This window comes from Equus asinus, chromosome 13 (genome assembly GCF_041296235.1).
Source record: "Equus asinus isolate D_3611 breed Donkey chromosome 13, EquAss-T2T_v2, whole genome shotgun sequence".
Lineage (NCBI taxonomy): Eukaryota > Metazoa > Chordata > Mammalia > Perissodactyla > Equidae > Equus > Equus asinus.
Window position 1 is genome coordinate 6,548,185 of NC_091802.1, and position 18,251 is coordinate 6,566,435.

Genomic DNA, 18,251 nt, shown 5'->3' on the forward strand with positions numbered 1-18,251 from the left:
AAAGTTCCTTCGAAGTTAGAAACCTGCTCATGAATTATTAGGTTTGTAACCTAGCCGGTCCCTCTCCCAAGGAAGCCTGTTTTCACATCTTCTTTATCTTCTGGGCAATTCCCTGTGGTTAATGCAGTCTTTGCCAGCAGGTATTTATTTCCCTTGACCCTCTGCCAGATAATTGTCCTAGGTGGTAAGTAATATAGAGACTTAGTAAAAGTGTCAGGAACCAGAGCCTCAGTAGTTGGGAAATATACGTCTGAGCAAGTGCCAGCAGCCAGTCTCCGTGTTTGAAAGAAGGCTTCCTTGGCAATAACTTTTGTTTGGGGCGAGGAGTGAGTTTTCTAAAGTGCTTTGTGTATTTATTGGGAAGGGCACCTTTTGTCTCTGGACTGGCAGAAACTTCTAAAGACCTTCAAACAATTCTCTTTGCAAATGAGGTAGCCAACCTTTTTTTTTTTTTAGGAAGAAAAAGGGAAGAAAATAGGGACATTGGTTACATTGTAGAAAACCCTCCTAATACTGTTTAGGAAACAAGTCTAATTTAGATCTTAATCTTGAATTTGCCAGTCTTCTCAAATTCAGACCACCTTTAATAATAGAATCAGCCAAAGTCTAATAAATCCTAGCGTCACCTGGATTTTATTTCCTATATAGTCTTGGCCTCTTTTCTTTTCTGCGAGAACAAGGAAAAATCGTGTTGCCAGAATTTTCCATTTTATAAAGTTTTATCTTGTTCATTAAGTATGCGTTCTCCTTGTTATTTTAACTGAAACAATATTACAAAAGTTACAACACCATTTAGATATATTTCAAAAGCCCGCTAAATTAACTATTCACCCCAGAAACAGAAATGGACATGATCTGACAAGTTTATTTACTCGAGGGGTCAAGCACACCCTCAGATTAATTTCAGGAGCCAAATTGACAGTAACTTAACTTGTGAGAAAACATTTGGTCCTAAAAGTCAAATTCCAAGCATTAAACTCTTTTCAAACAGTAACTTTCCGTTTGTTGGAAAGAAAAACAAACAACCTTCCCTTAATATAGAATATATATCATTTAAAATCATCAGCCACTTAAAAAATTCCCTTGTGTTTCTGTCGTTTATGTTGTATCCTCTGGGAAGTTCTTATAAAAATGACCTGTTGAATCTGGAAACAACAGGTCCTTCTTTTTAGCACAAAGGCAGCTCTGTTTTTTCCATCAAGGACACAAGAAAGAAGTGATTAAAGACCCCTAAAACTCTTATCTAGAGCAGTTTGCGTTGCATTCGGCCTGGTCCTGTGCTATAAGGGAACACGTTTCAAGCCGACTGCCTGAAACATCTGAGACAATGTTGGGCTCTGAGGTGCTGTAAAATATGGTGAAATATTTAGTACTAAAACCCTTTATTTTCATTTTGCCATTTAGATTTTATTTCCACAAAGTAGGATTGTTTCTTCTTATTCCAGAAATTGAGTATTTGAGGGCACAGTATATCTACAGACCTGGATCTTATTTTCCGTAGACCATTCTGAGCTCGTGTAAGAGAAGGAAGGTTTCAAGGTAACTGGAAACACAAGTATTAAAAAAAAAGAAAGAAAAGAAAAAAGAGAGAGAATCATAAACATTTAGGCCACTCTCTCGTTTGGAAACTGGATGCATGCCGTGAAGTAAATCTCTCCCTGGATTGTTTACTCCAGCAGAGGAGTTCCATAAAGCAATTTATGGTGGTTACAAAAATCATTGCACGGTAGACTTCATGGTTTGGTGAATTTAATTTTCTAAGTGTCGGGGCAATGTCTTTGTTTTACCATTTGCAGTGGTTTTTTATTGGATGCATAAATTTAAGTTTAACTCAATTACATAGAAAACTCATTAAAAAAATCCAACTTATGGAGCCTGGATTATGCGATTATTTAATGAAATTTTGCCACAGTTGTCTTTCATCTTGGCTCTGAACTTGGAGTTTGATGTTTGTGAGAAAGACTGAAAACTTAACTATGAAAAAGAAATTCCCCACACAAAATGCCAGTTAACTATTCAGTGAATTTTAGCCGCTTGTATTTGGCCAATATTTTAGAGTAAGAGATTTGGTTAGACCTTCTTGAGTCAGCCCCAAATTTGTAATATAAAGTTTCTGCCACACTCTTATTGACCACACACACACAGACACACACACTCTCACACATATAGAGGAACAGAAAGAAAATCCCAGTATTTGCAGCTTCAAGTGAATCATGAAAGAGAAAAACCTGTATAATATTTTTAAGATGCTCACTCACATGGGAGAATCATAAATGTCTAGCCTTGTTTTGCCTGGTGAAATAGCTCGGTTTGCCATAATAGTTTGTTGTGACAGCGCCCCCTACTGTCCCGACAGAGGGAGAATTCTGTTGCTATTAGGAACTTTGAAGAAAATCCCTTGGAGAATGAGTTTGAGTTAGAAACTCCTGTTGCTGGGATGTGTCAGTAAATTTCTCTCGCTTGGGAAAAAAAATAATAAAGTACTTATAAACTGCATCCTAAGAATAGTGTAATCAACAGTGTCTGCATTCGAACAAATTTGTAGGAGTAAATGCAAAGAAAATGAACTTATTCAAAATCTCTATAAAGGAAATTATTCTGATTGATTTAAAGCTTCCTACTATTACTCTAAAATAGATAAAACAAAGGCAAATTTTGATATGCCAGGAAATTTGTTAGTGATAATTTAGGATGCTTCGGTGGAGTCTCCTGGGTATGGAACTACGCTCTGATGGAGTTTAAGAAACATTCCACACGACTGAATTTCGCAGATGTGATATCAGTGCAACACGTGTCTGTGGCTTGCATGTCATAGACAAACAATCCTTTGCGATGAACAGTCTCCATTTCCATTGTGTGTGTGGTGAGTTCATAAAGGAAAGTGGGGAATTGTTTCATTAGCTTCAAAACTTTGAGATCTTTTCTGGAAGTCAAGGTCGAATGCCTCTACTGTAGTTCCAGAGCAGGTGAGCTTAGAATTTAATAAGAAGGCGCTCTCTCTGCCTGTGTAGATCTGTATCCACTAGAAAGTGTGGGGTTTTTCTCCTAAGACGAAAGATACCTATTTATGAAGTAAAGATATTTGTGCACTTACGTATGTATTAAAAATGTGTGTATACACACACGACACACGTTTATATGTTTGGTTATATAAATGTTATATAGCCGTTTGGTTTCTGTGATACTTTCATACTGTGTTTCGGGACAAGATAGTAAGTATTCGTTATCCAGTCTCTTCTACTAGTGCATCCATTTCCTATGTTTTGATTCATTTTCTTAAGTAAGACTGGACAATTTCAGCAGAGATCAGTATCATTTAAATTATTTTACTCTATAGCATCCGGGAAGATCAAAGATGACTCAACTTGCAGTTTAGGAGTTAGTTCTCCCCTGGCTTCATCAGCATTTGGAATTTTCTGGCCTCTTATGACCATTGCCTGTTTCACGTCCACCAGGGAGGCAAACTGAACAGAGGAGCTTTCGGTTCCTCTCAGGAGACACCGGCATCTCGGAGCAGCTGGGAGCAGCTGCAGAGGACCTCCGTGGGCTGTTTCCCACCCTCCTGAGCCACAAGGCCCTTCTGCGTGAAGGGTTGGAAATGAAATTTGAGCCAAGGGAGCTGCAGAGTCTGGCCACCCGTGCAAGGTCATAAGGACTTGGGTCCAGAGAGGCTCCTCTGTGCTTCCAGCAGAGTTAAGGACTGGGAAGGGACAAGGGGTAGGAGGAGAGTGGGAAGAATTTGCTTTGGACTCAGAGTCTAGGGTGTAAGTCTACAGGGGGAGAGGGCATAATTTCTCTCCTAAATATACTTCACGGGAGCTCTCAGTGACTGGACGCTCTCCATCCACTGAGAGGTTGCAAGTAGCCCCTTCGGAAAGCCACGGTGCTGTCATTTTGTTCTCTGAATGTCTGGTCTCATCTCTGCATACTAGTGCTCCAGCCGTACAAGTGAGATAGTCTAGTTCCTGTGTGTGTATGTGCTCACCCGCATGCACGTGCGTGTGAGAGCGGACACCCAGTAGGTGGGGAAAGTGATGGAATTTATAGTAGAAAAGTTGTTAAGTGGTTGGGGGAACTTCTGAGCGATATCAGACACCCAGGGTAGGGATCAGGCTTTAGGACTGTTGAGTCCAGGCATTAAAAACAACAACAACAAACCACGTATGGCATAGCCTGGAATTGGAATACCTTGTGTGAGTGAATATTCCTTTATAACGATGAGATTTATAACATGCTGATGTATTTTATGTGAAATGCATAGCCATCTATGAGTGAAAAATTTCCACAATATTGTAATCTCCTGCCTGCCCTGTAAAAAAGAAAACACTCTGGCCAAAATATTTGTCTCATATAAATAAGTCTGTTAATTGGCCAGGAAGAATATGTGCCAAATTTGTATTTTGGAGGGGTCATGGGAATGAAATAAGCCTGTGCAATTAATGACAGCAGGAGCTGACCTTACATAGACCAGATGCTCACATCAGGAGAAGTGTGTTGCAGAGCAAACAGACTGACTTGACATAAACAACGAAAGGCCTCGTATCTCTCAGGGACACATTTGGACGACTGCAGATTGCGATTAACGTCAGTCGGACTGCTGGGCCTGGTCGGGATCTTTATATACTCAGCACTTCTCTGTAGGGGGATGTCTTCCCTCACCAAGTAATAGTAACTTGGCTGATAAAGAGTGTCTTTTCTTAGTATGTTTCCCAATGATACTGGACTGCAAGCTTTTTGGAAATTTGTTTCTGCTTAAGTGGTCAGTTACAATTGTGAAAATGAGGTTTCTTGTTAAATATATGCCTTTAGTATGTTATCAGAGGAAATTGTACCTAAGTGATATTTTAGCTCCATAGTCTTTGCATTTATAGGAATGTGTTAAAAATGCTTGTCAGCATTTAAAACCTTTGCTAATTTGAAACAGTTTAAAAATCTCTGTGAGGGATATTGATATAGTTAATAAATAACCTTATGTGAAACCAGAACTTAGAAACGGACGAAATTCGGAGTTTGGTGCATTGTAGCATCTTCCCGGTTGCTTGCCTCCGGTGATGCAACTCTTGATTTTTTGCATTACTCATGTGGTCATGACTATCATGTGTCCTATGGTCACTTGAGGAGTGTATTCCAGAAGTTCACAATTTGCCTGTTTCAGAAGCTGTCGAATTACAGTAAATGTAAAAAAGAAAAGAGGAAATGTTTATTAAGAATGAAGTTTAGTACTTGCCATTAGGCATGTGATATTCTTGCAAAGGTTAAAAAAAGTCCTGTGCCCGCGCTCTTGAGAGCAGCCCACTTTGAATGTGACGCATAGCGCCACCTAGTGGGAGGGAGAGTCAGCGGGGAACCCGAACAGCTTGAAAAGCTCATCATTATCAGAGTATATTTGCAGTGTCAATTTTAAAAAGGGAGGAAAAATCGTCTTAGGTAGCACTTACAGCAAGTATGATCTTCTCTGCGTGGCTGGGCTTCATTTTGCCTCTCTGCCTGAGCTCACTTCTTTTAGGCAGGGCGTCTGTTCTTTGGAGAGAAATAAAAGAGACTTGCCTTCACCATAAACCTGAGAAACAAGATATAAATGATTAGGAGATTTATATTAGAAATGCACATGACTGAAAGGAATGCCATATGCCCCAGATTAGTTTTGTTAGTGTGTTTTGCCTCTGTTTCTGAAAGCCAGCTTCAAATGAAAATACTTCCAGATGATTTTATTTCAACATCAGTAATGCAGCCTCTTTCCTTCCCTGTGTAGGACAGGCTCTGGAGGAGGGTCCCAGGATTCTTAACAGGCAGCACACAGAAGCCTGTTAACCCTTAACACGCCAGAGAGACACTACTGAACATCCTGCCCACGTGGGCCAGTGTCATAGGAAGGTGCTTCCGGAGAGACCTTGCTGGGACTGCGGTCCAGCACGGGGAGAGGGCAGGTTGGTGCAGTGGGATGGTGATCAGGTTAAAAGTAAGACAGGAGGAAAGGGAAAACTAGAACCATTACAGTGGAGGAACGTGGCCGACCCCACTGTATCCAGGTGGTAAGGTGGAGGTCGTGTGCCCCTGGTGTAGTGCAAAGAGGAGGGCACCTCACCTCGGGGGTGTTCTTCCCCTAAATCCATACCCCAGGCTAATCATGAGAAGAGGTTAGACCAACCCACATGGAGGGGCAGCTACAAAATACCTGCCCACTATTCCTCGAAAATGTCAAGATCATGAAAAACAAAGTAAGACTGATGAACTGTCACAGATGGAAGTAAAGAGACTAGTCACTAATGATAAAGGCAGTGTGGTACTCCTGATTGGATCCTGGAACACAACAAGGGCGTTCGTGGAAAAGCTGGGGAGGTGAGAATTGTGTGAGTACTTTAGTTAATAGTATTATGCCAAGGTGAATTTCTTGGTTTGGATCATTGTACTAGGGTTGAGTAAGATGATAACCTTAGGGGAATCTGGGTGAAGGGGTATATGAGAATTCTCTGTACTTTTATTTTTTTTTACATTTTAATATCTAAAATTATTCTACAACAAAAGGAGGGGCCGGCCCAGTGGTGTAGCAGTTAATTTCGCACGTTCTGCTTCAGTGACCTGGGGTTTGCTGGTTTGGATCCTGGATGCGGACCTACACACTGCTTGTCAAGCCATGCTGTGGCAGGCGTCCCACATATAAAGTAGAGGAAGATGGGCACAGATATTAGCTCAGGGCCAGTCTTCCTCAGCAAAAAGAGGAGGATTGGCAGCAGATGTTAGCTCAGGGCTAATCTTCCTCAAAAAATTAAATAAATAAAATAAAATTATTCTACAACAAAAGGGAAAGCAGCAACCTCAAGAGAGAAGGCAGGAGATGCCTTGCGGTATCAAGGGATGAGGGCTCAGACTGAAATACTCCACTGCACCAGCTCCCTTTTAGTCCATGTTTCTTCTTTCCTTTCCTTCCGAAGGCCCCCGGCCCAGGCCTGCCAGCTTCCCCTCCACTGCCAGCACCTGTTGCTTCCAGACATGCTGATCTTTCCCTCAGCTTATTTCATAATAAAATTGGCTCTTGGCTCCCCTCCTACTCTCTTGTCCCTGAAACAGGCACAGAGACAGTTTCATTTTTATTTCTTTCTCTTTTTCACGGCCGGCAAATGTAAAGTGAAGAAGGTAGAAAACATTGCTTGCCCTTAACCGAAACCTTCTTGTGCTGGAGAACAAAAGCTTTGATGTAAATGACAGGTTTTTGAAAACACCAAGAACTGAAATAGGGGTCAGAGGAAAATCAGACTTGGGCATCTGGCTTTTGTGCTACCAACATCGGACGAACAGTTGTCAGGGGTTGGGAAGCTGGCTCCTGGGTAAACAGATAGGGCCATGGCTGTGGACGCTTCGTATGGCTGAGATGACAACACAGTCCAGATTTTCTAGGCCAGCTTAAGTATTCTGTCTGCTTGCTTGCCCTGGGACTCTGACTTTTGGTTTAAACACTGTGGCTTTTGAGACCAGCCGTGGGTGCAAAACAGACCTGGAACAATCTCGGGGTTAAAGGATGAGGGAGGAAGAGAGAAAATCCATCTTCAGAGCAGTGGAGGACCAGGACCTGGCGTCCTGGTGGGTCTTCCTGCTGAGACTGTTAAGCCTGGGATGCCAGCGTTATCAGACTCAAAGTTCCTGTCCAGGTGGCATGCTGGCATTTTCTGCTTCTGTTTTTAAACACACAGTTGTGCATCTGAGATTCTGATTTAATAGAGTAATGAAAATCTGCCTCAAAACATTTCCTTTGATATTTTTAACGCCTGTAAAAATAGTTTTATCCATATTACACTTTCACTTAAGCAAAACAAAACAACACAACACCGGCTACATCTTGAGACTCAAAGAAGTTAACAGCATTTCCTGCTAATTGTTGATTCGCTTATCTTTATTGGTTCTGTTTTATAAACCTGTTTCATGCCAAAGACAGGCTACTAATGCTTGTATAGATAAAATAATTTCTGTGATTTAATGCCATTCCTTATTTGTTGTTTGGCATTTTTCCATTTTAGTTGGAATATACTTTTCCCCATGTATTTTGAAACTTTTTTGAAATAGCAAAACCCTGAATGTACATTTGATGAAATCTATCATTTTAGTCTCTGTTTCGTTTATTTCTGCCACTAATCTTTGTTTCTTTCTACTAACTTTAGGCTTCTCTTGTTCTTTTTCTAGTTCCTTGAGATGTGAAGTTAGGTTGTTCATTTGAGGTCTTTCTTTTTTAATGTAGGCATTTGTCACTGTAAACTTCCCTCTTAGAACTGCTTTTCATGCATCTTATAAATTTTGGTATGCTGTGTTTCCGTTTTTGTTTTGTTTCAAGATATCTTTAAATTTCCCTTCTGATTTCCTTTTTGACCCGTTGGTTTGTGAATTTTCCAGTTTGTTCTTTTTTTCTGATTTCCAGTTTCATACCATAGTGTTTGGAAAAGATACTTGATATGATTTCAATTTTCTTAAATTTGTTAGTACTTGTTTTGTGGCTCAGCCTGTGATCTGTCCTGCAGAATGTTCTGTGTGCACTTGAGAAGAACGTGCATTCTCCTGCTCTTGGATAGAATGTTCTGTGTATGTCTGTTAGGTCCCTCTGGTCTAAAGTATAGTTCACGTCCAGTGTTTCCTTATTCTGTTCTGTCTGGGTGATCTATCTATCATTTTAGACATAAGGTAATAAGAGTTACTTTCGGTGAGCCCTCACTATGTGCTGGATGATGCTGAATGATCTGCTGCATGTAGTCTAGATAATTTTATTAATGTGATTAATATTATTAGGTAGGTTCTATCACTTTGTGCCCTCTATAGATCTGGAAACAGAGACTCAGAAAGGTGAAGTAAGTCGTCCAAGGTCATATAACCAAGTAAATGATAGAACTGGTGCTGGATCCAGGTCCACGCACGTCCAGCATGCCAACACTTCCCCACTAGGATATTCTGTCATGCTCTCACGTGGAATTGCCCAGGTGTGGTTCCTGCCTAAACACCAAGCCATCAGTGACTCAGAGATTGTGGGGATTGAGAGGCTGCCCCTGGTAACTGCACATGTTTGATTCTGGTCTTGGACCTTTAGTTAGAAAACTGGGCAATAAATCGACATATGGTTGAGAAAACGAATTTCTAAAAGTATTTAAATATCCTTGTGAGTCTGTGGGCCTATGTGAAATAAGTAAAGCCACTTCTGTTTTTTTATCAGCTTGTCTTTTTTTTTTAGAAGTAATCTGATCACAGAATTCAACTTATAGAGCATATGTGAAACCCTGGGCCATTCAGTTGAATTTTCTCTCCAATCCATTAAGAAATAACAGTAACCATAAAGAACCCTCAACTTTTCGTGGTCCAAATGACCAAGGTTCCTCCTTCTAAGCTGCTGCATGGGAAAGCCAAAATATTGTCAGAAATGTTATGAGAAGGCTGCTTACTGCTCCTGGAGTTAGAGCAAGGTGAGTTGGCCCATTGTTAGCACCAGGCTTCCCCTTGACTTCCTTTTGGCAAGGCCTCAACTGGGCGCTCCCCCTGAATATGGCTGAGTCACTGCCAACGTCCATGTTTCTCATTCTTTACTGTATCTGTACCTTTTGATTGACACTCCTTTTTTCATTCTCTAGATGTTTTAATACTCCCAGCAGGGCACAGCCCAGTTGTTACCCCCAAGCACTATCTTGTCTATTTTCATTATTATTATTAGTCGTAGTAGTAATTTTCATCTAATTTATTGCCAGCAGGTCGTTCTTAGTGCCAAGCTCTTTACTATAGTGGTCGTGTCATTGCCATATAAGACATGGCTATTGATTTGAATTTTCTTTGATTCCAGCCAGATAGAATCATAAACTGTAAAGGATGTTGGAGTTACAAGATATCTTAGAGATAAAGATTGTCTTTTACTTATGAAGAAATTGAGGTGCCTTGCCCAAGTTAAGCTAAAAGGCAAGAACTCAGGGCTCCTAATTCCCAGGGTGATTCTGGAGAATACAGTTAGGAAACAATTGCATGCTGCGAATTATATACATTTAGTTTTGGGGGGTTTGCAACAGTAACAAAAGTATTGCACAGAGTGGAACAAGATATAGCATTATTTTTTCTCCTCCTAGAATGGATGAGTGAAGGCCTTGAATTGAATTGAATCATTGGTCAATTCATCTTTAAATTTCTGATTTTCGTGTCAGATGTTTTCCCCAATGTTTTGATGTGTCTAGATTTTGAAATCCAGCTGTCACGATTAGCTTCTGGACCCCTGTATGTAATTTGTGTGTTATGTTCATTGACTGCTTGTACAAGATTAGTTGGAGAAAGCCAAGTACAGACAGGAAAATGTTTGCCTTTTCTCTCTTGACTATTCAGAATAGGAAGTAATCAATCAAATTATAGGAATAAAATTCCTTTTCCCTTTTTCAGAGTTCTTACTTGGATTAGACTCTCCTTTCAATAGAAAATATCAAAGTTGCCAGGCTGCTTTTAATGACAAAGTCACAAACAATGTGTTTGTTATCGTCCTAAATCTTTGCAGATTCTCATTAAGTTCAGGTATTTTCAAAGGGAACTGGATGAAGCTGTAACTGAAGTTACATCCCCAGAGCTAACCGCTCTCCTCATCCGCTTTCTCAGCTGAAGCCCTGTTCGCTCCAACGCGACGTTTTGAAAAGTCCTGGCAGTAGGAAGACACTGCAGTAATGAAGTGATTTCATTTCACAAAGCTTTTGAGTAAACAAAAACGGGCATCTTTTTTTTTTTTTTAATTTCCTGGTGGACTCTAATTATTCTTGTAGTTTCTTTCATCAAATGTTGTGGGTGTTCTTTTTTTTTTAAGGATATAAAGCCCACTTGTTTTTCTTTCTAATGAGGGCTGCCTCTTTCTTCTTAGTGTAGGAGGACTTGGGATTACAACAGTATCTGTTAAAAAGGCTTTTCCCAAAGCCAGAGGGTCTACCGGAATGCACTGCTAGGGTTTAATGATGGAAAGAAAACAAATTGGATCTGTTTTATGTTTATATGGGGAGGAGGTCATGGGGAGCTAATGCTCGTGATAAAAATTCTTGGGATTTTCAGGTGCGTTTGCCCTGTGGCCAAGGGTGGCACATTGGAAGCAAACGCTGGAGAAACTACTCCTCAGCTCCTGCTGATGGTCACCAAGTAAGACAGTGGACTCAGTCTTGCCAGGCCATCTGACTTTTCAAAAGAATCTTGGAATACTGCTTTTTTAAAACATGTTGAAAAATAATTCACATATTAAAAACCAAGACCAAAACTAAAACCAAACAAAATTCTGCATGGATGGAGCAAATCAATGTCACCTGAGAGTAAATGATGGCTCATTTATAATGTATGGCTGATGGTGAAGACCGGAGTTAGACAATGCAAAACTGGTGTACATCGAGAATTTTTCAAACTGGATTACAAGACATTAATGTATAATAAAATCAATTATTTTTTTAAGTGGAAGGGAATAAGTTAAGATAGGAGAGTGAATCCAGTATAGTAAGCAAGACAAATATTATTGTGACAGACTTGATTCAGTTATTTACATATATAGAGAGACAGAAGTGTGAGCAGAAAGCGTTGGATATAAAATGTATTTGTTATAATGGATCTCAATAGAAAGAAGTTTGAAAAACACTGGCTAGGGCGAACAGAAGTGCTGTTTGAAAAGGCTAAAATGAATGTGCTTCAGGATCCCGCAGGAAGCTCAGTGTGAGCATTCTGTGCTAGAGATTCTAAACCTCAGTCTTTTCAACCTTGTATCTCCAGGGCCTGCAACTGTATCTGTCACATAATAGATTTACTATTTGTTTAATAAAAGAAAAGAAAAAGTGACCCCTTAGACCAGAGGTCAGCAATTTTTTTCTGGAAAGGGCTAGATAGTAAATATTTCAGCCTTCATGGGCCATATGGTCTCCATCACAACTTTTCGACTCTGCTGTTATAGCAGGAAAGCAGCCTTAGACAATATGTAAAATGAATGGGCATGGCTATGTTCCAATAAAACTTTATTTACCAAAACAGGTCTCTGGCCCGCTGGCCTTCGTTTGCAGACTTCTACGGTAGGCTAAAGGCTTCGGATGCTTCCCTTGCCTTCCCTTGCGTATCTTGTTACTCCCAGGCGAGTGTCCGCCACTAACATCCTGGGGAGGTGTTGTGAATGCATGGTGTAGGTGATTAACGCCCCCTCGAGATACGGCTCAGGAACTGGAGAGCTCTTGAGGCTGTATGAGAATGGAATAGCCCGTCCTGGAACTGCACGGCAGTCTCTGAAATATAGGGGGTTGTTAGAAGATGGCTTTTTGTGTAAAGGGGATTATATGCTCAACTACAAACATTCTGTTTTGGAAAAGGTGTCATAGAAACACAAATCAAAGCAGGCTTTGGTCATTTTTAAAAAAAGCTTAATAATCCATTTTGACATTTCTTTGACTTTGTGCTTGAGTGCATGTTTTATTTATAGGTCTTCCCCCACGTCTCCAGTTTTCCTTTTGTCTTTTGGATTCCTGGGCATCCTATGAAGCACTTGGGGGTAACAGCAGACGCAATGAGGTGATACTTCATCATCTGACCTCTGTTCTGAGAAGCAATCCTTCCTTGCATCTTTTTTTAAAAATTTTTTATTGAAATAACATTGGTTTACAACGTTATATAAGTTTCAGGTGTCCATCATTACATTTCCACTTTTGTGTAGACTACATCATATTCACCCCCAAAGACCAGTTACCATCCATCACCATACACGTGTCCTGTTACCCCTTTGCCCTCTCTCCTGCCCCTTTCCCCTCCAGTAACCACCAGTCTGTTCTCTATATCTATGTATTTGTTTGTTTTTTGTCTTCCACATATGGATGAGATCATACGGTATTTGACTTTCTCCATCTGACTTACTTCACTTAGCATAATACTCTCAAGCTCCATCTATGTTGCCGCAAGTGGCAATGTTTCATTTTTTATGGCTGAGTAGTATTCCATTGTGTATATATACCACATCTTTTTTATCCATTCATCTATTGATGGGCACTTAGGTTGTTTCCAAGGCTTGGCTACTGTGAATAATGCTTTAGTGAACATGGGGGTGGACATATCTTTTTGAATTAGTATTTTCGTGTTCTTTAGTTAAATATCCAGAGGTGAGGTGCTGGCCCCCTGGCCGAGTGGTTTAGTTTGCATGCTCTGCTTTGGTGGCCCAGGGTTTTGCAGGTTCGAATCCTAGGCGTGGACATGGCACCGCTCATCAAAGCATGCTGAAGCAGTGTCCCACGTAGCACAGCCAGAGGCACTCACAGCTAGAATATACAACTATGTACTGGAGGACTTGGGGGAGAAGAAGAAAAAAAGAGAAAAAGGAAAAGAAAAAATAAAGAAGATTGGCAACAGATGTTAGCTCAGGTACTAATCTTTAAAAAAAAAAAAAACCAAAAACCCAGAAGTGGAATAGCTGGATCATAAGGTAGTTCTATTCCTAACTTTTTGAAGAGTCTTCATACTGTTTTCCATGGTGGCTGCACCAGTTTGCATTCCCACCAGCAGTGTATGAGGGTTCCCTTTTCTCTACATCCTTCATGCAGTGTAATTCAACATTCTGTCTTTGTCTGTGGGGAGTGAGACATCAAGTTGAGATCAAAGCACGGGGAAAGATTTTTGAGGATTATTAAATGGTGTGTTTGGGGAGTTTGAACTTTATTCTGGATCAGCATTGTGCAACAGAAATGAAATAGGAACCACATAGGTCATTTTAAATTTTCTAGCAGCCACCTTAAAAAAGTAAAAATGAAGAGGTGAAATTTATTTTAAAATATTTTGCTTTAAGCCAATATGTCTGAAATGTTGTAATTTCAACGTGTAATCAAAAATAAAACATTATCAATGAGACATTTTACATTTTCATATGAATCTTCCAAGTCTAGTATGCATTTTATGCTTGCAGCACATCTCAATTCTGACTAGCCACCTTTCGAGTGTTCAATAGCCCCATGAGGCCAGTGTCTACCACGTTGGACAGGACAGCGCTAGAGGGGCAGGGGAGGAGGCATTGAAGGTTTTCAATAGAGGACTGACTCTGCACACCTCCTCTGGTTCCACTGTGGAAGCATAATCCTAGGCGGCATATGAAGGGTAGAGGGTGCTTACCGAGATGGCTGGCTGTTGAGGAATCTCAAGGACTGAGATGGAGACTTGACCAAGAGCAGCACAGTGGGCATGGAAAGTAGGGGAGGGATTCGTTGGGTGTTTGGTGGTAGGAATTACAAAGCTTGATGTGGAATGTTAGCGATGAGCAAAGGGGAGAAATTGGAGAATATTTGAAGATTTCCAGCTCAGTTGTGTTTTTTTGTAACTGTGACTGTGCTGGGGAACACAGAAGGAAATAACAGGTATGAAGGAGAACAAACAGCTGTTTCAGACACATGAAGTGGAAAGTGCGTTGGGGTAAGCTGGAGCTCACAAACGAGGTCAGACTCGGGAGCCACCGTAAGGCATGGTTGTTGAGGTCGTGCCAGCCGCCACCACGGCCAAGACGTGAAAGTGTGTAGCAGAACACGCGGAGAGGGTGGAAAGAGAACAGGACCAGGACAACATGTTTATATTCTTGCCCCAAAGAGGGACAGTTTCTGTAGTTTGTGCCACGCATGCAGAAGTGTTTAGAGGGAACTGTACTGATGTCTATAATTTACTTTGAAACTCATTAAAAATGGTGAGATGAATTGATGGATGGATAGAGGGATGGACAGATATGTGATAATAAAAGTACAGAAAAGTATATATTTAGAATTTAGTTCATGGGTAAATGGTGTTTGCTGTCCAATTCTTGGCTGTGTTTAACATTTTCATAATAAAATGTTGGCGGTAGTGGGGAGGAGAGAGTTTCAAGGTCAGTGGTATCAAATGCTACAGAAAGGGTCATTACAGGTATAAGACAAAAGAATGTATGTCTCCTCAGTTAGGAAGTTGTTGCTGACCCTGAGACCAGGTGGGCTATCGTGTTGTGACAGAAGCCAGCTGCCAATATGTTGATGAGTAAATGAAAATGTGTCAGAAAGACAGAGAATGTGGTGAACTTCACCCGTGTGTCCGCCTGATCTGTGCTGTCTCCCTCTGCCTTCCTGGACTTGAGTCGACCAATGGGGTCCTCATACTTGCTTTATGACCATTATGACTAGTCATCCATGTAAGTACAACTTCCCTATATGAAAGTAGGGTTTCAAATGTATCGAGTGTGTTGTCCTGCTTGCTGCATTTGTCTGTCCTGTTTTCTGCACTCATGTGGTCACGTCTACATGGTGACTTTATCAACAGTTTCCTTCTCAGAAAATTTGTAGCCAGATTTTTTTTTAACTGCAAATTGTGCTCTTTGGATGGATGCTTAAGATTTCCGGAATTAATTATTGAACAAAAGCAGCGTCTGATACGCCCATTTAATTTTCTCAAAAATTTTGGTAAAAGCGAAGTGGCCAAGCTATTTTTCAGGGCAGTGCTGCACCAGCCTATTCTAAAGTGCATTGCAAGTGTGGAAAGAAAAATAAACTTGCTTTAAGAATCTCCATCTTTTTGAACATTCACTTAAAATTTCCATGAGGTAATGAAGAAATTTAAATGCTCTGTGTTTTCTCTCACCAACATTCAAATTTTTCAAAAAAGTTTCAACCATCGGATATTCTTTCATCAGTGACGTATTCTTATTTCTCCTTTGCGAATGCCAAATATCATTCTTTGTTAATGCTCCTGATATTTTCCTTTCTCCTTTCTGGAAATTTTGGTGATGACGAGAAAGCATTAAAAAAAGAAAAGAAGAAAGAAAAGCCTGAGAAAAACCAACCAGTTTATTCCTGTACTGTCTGACTCATAAATTTATTGGTCGTGGCAAAAAAAAAAAAAAAATTTCGTAATGTTTTATTTCTTACTTAGTGGATAGTGACTGTTTCTGTCCAATTTATAGAGGCTTATAGAGAAAGGAGTTGGAGGACATTTCAAGCCAAAGATTGCTTAAAATAAGGAGACTTGCTGTATCTGAAGTTGAGAAATTCTTCATGGCCTCTCTCTACATTTAGTATTAGTATATTGCAAATAATTCATCTATTTACATCAGTGTCCTTTCCACTACACTCAGAAATCTAAGGGTGGCCCTTTAGCAGTGTGGCGACAGATTAGGGGGGATTTATCTGGAGAGGATGAGGAAGGAAGAGGGGAGGGTATGGGGAGTCCAGAGAACTGAAGGATTAAAAAGCTAGTGGCTTAAGTGTAAACACACAACCGCATTAAATCTTCACTCATCTAATATCCTGATGAAAATGAAGCCAGCCACCATGTTGCCCTCTGCGTATGTGTGAAGAAACTTAAAAATTTCATTGCATGACCAGAAACTCTACATAATTGGGGCAGAGGAGAAAGTAGAAAACTTGAAGGGGAAAGAAAAGACTAGAAAGAGAAAGGAGCATGAACAAGTGCTTCAGAGGGCTACCAATAAAGGGGCAACGAGACCAATGTGAAGGGGAATGGGGTGTGAAAGCAATTTCAGATCTTGTTGGTGGTCAACCCTGACGTTTTGGGCAGATAAGTCTGAAGGCTCTTGTGAGTCCTGAAATTCTCAGATGTGAAAATGTTGGTAGTTGCTCATCCGCATCTGTCTCCCTTGTCACATGCTTCTCTATGGGTTTCCAGTAAATTTCCTCACACCCTAAATATGTTGCGTTTTCAGTTTCTACCATGATTTTGTTTCAAAAAGAATAATTTTCCCCCATTTCTGGAGACTGAATACTGTCTTCACAGCAATTCAAATCATCTGCCTCTACAAAATTAACAAATGACTGTTGTCATGAAGTGTGATGTCTACTTAAACATTATCAAAGTGCATGGGGGGTTCTACAACAATGCTAGTTAAAAGAATAAGGCATTCGGCAAGACATGACAGTATTTCAAATATGGTTTCTTGTAATAGATTATTGATTTCTCAGGGAGAAGAAGCATGAAAATCATTAATCAAAGACCTAATATATGAACAGTGCCATGTAAATGTAAAAGGTGATTATTCTGAAATGGTTAGAAATCCAGTGGACGTTAAATGTCTCGCTCCAGGTGCAACCTCCTAATTGTTTAGCAAACTATGTCAATGGGCACATTATATTTCGGCTGTATTCTTGCAAGCCTGTTTCCTGTTCACTTATAAAAAAGCAAAAAGATAATAGTTTATTTAAACTGCTTTATTAATATATTGGCTTAAACATATGACTTACATATACCTGTTATCGTAATATGCCAGCACAGTTTTAAAGATCTGAGTGAAATCATTGCCCTGCAAAACAGAAAGTTCTTAAAAATCAATAATTAGATATGTAAGCAATTTCAGTATATTGATTTGGACATCTGACTTATGTATGCGTATTATCAGAATTTTGTAGAATATGCTGGCAGTTTTGAAAGCTTAAGCAAAATCATTTTCCGTGAAAACAGAAAGTTCTTTTTCTTTCTCCCCAAGGCCTCTAAAAATCTGAACTATTGAACTCAGATTTGAGTAATGATGTACTATACTTTGCCAAATGACTCGTTTCCCCTTTTATAACATCCATCAGAAAAAAGGAAGTGTTCAGTTGGACAAACTATTTCCCAAGGAAAGCCTTTTTTTGTATTTGTTTACTTAAGTCGAGGTAGTTTTAAAATAAGATGAAAACTTCATATTGTTCTCAGGTGACATTTAAGACATGAAAAGATTTGAGTCTGTGGGTTATGTTCTTTTGGCACAGAAATGCTGGGACAGTAGTTAAAGGAAACGATGTCTTCCATAATCGAAAGAAAGTAATGCAGACATTTAACAGCATGTGTTCATATAAAAATGACAGAAATAAGATGTATTTCTTAAACTTGCAGTTTTTTTAGACACAACCATGACAAAATATAAAATGTATTTTAAACATTTTTTTTTGAAAACTTGAAGTATTTAGGCTCAGAATGGTGTGACTGGGTTTACTTTTATTGTATTCAATTATTGTTTGAAATTTATGGACTTGCTACAAAATCTCAACCCTCTGGGAACTGAGCTTGTTTATTCTTATCCAAAAATAAAGTACCTTATTTTTAAGAAAAAAGTATGCTATCGTAAGATCTCATTATTAGGATTGTAAATGACCTCTGGGTCGTCTAGTCCAATACTTATCTGATAGACCAAAGTTTATTAAAACAGCTCTATGGCTATTCTAGTCATCAAATAATGCTTTTGAGATACATCTCCAAAACTCTGATGTAACATAACTTATTTGAAGAGTAAAATATTTAGTCAGTCCATTGTT

General features: G+C 39.7%; 1 protein-coding gene across 1 annotated transcript in view; it reads left to right on the forward strand.

Moving 5' to 3' along the window:
* The window catches only part of HS3ST3A1 (heparan sulfate-glucosamine 3-sulfotransferase 3A1), a 93,383-nt gene that overhangs the window by 2,448 nt on the left and 72,684 nt on the right, over nucleotides 1-18,251 (forward strand). The gene's annotated exons all lie outside the window — the stretch shown is intronic.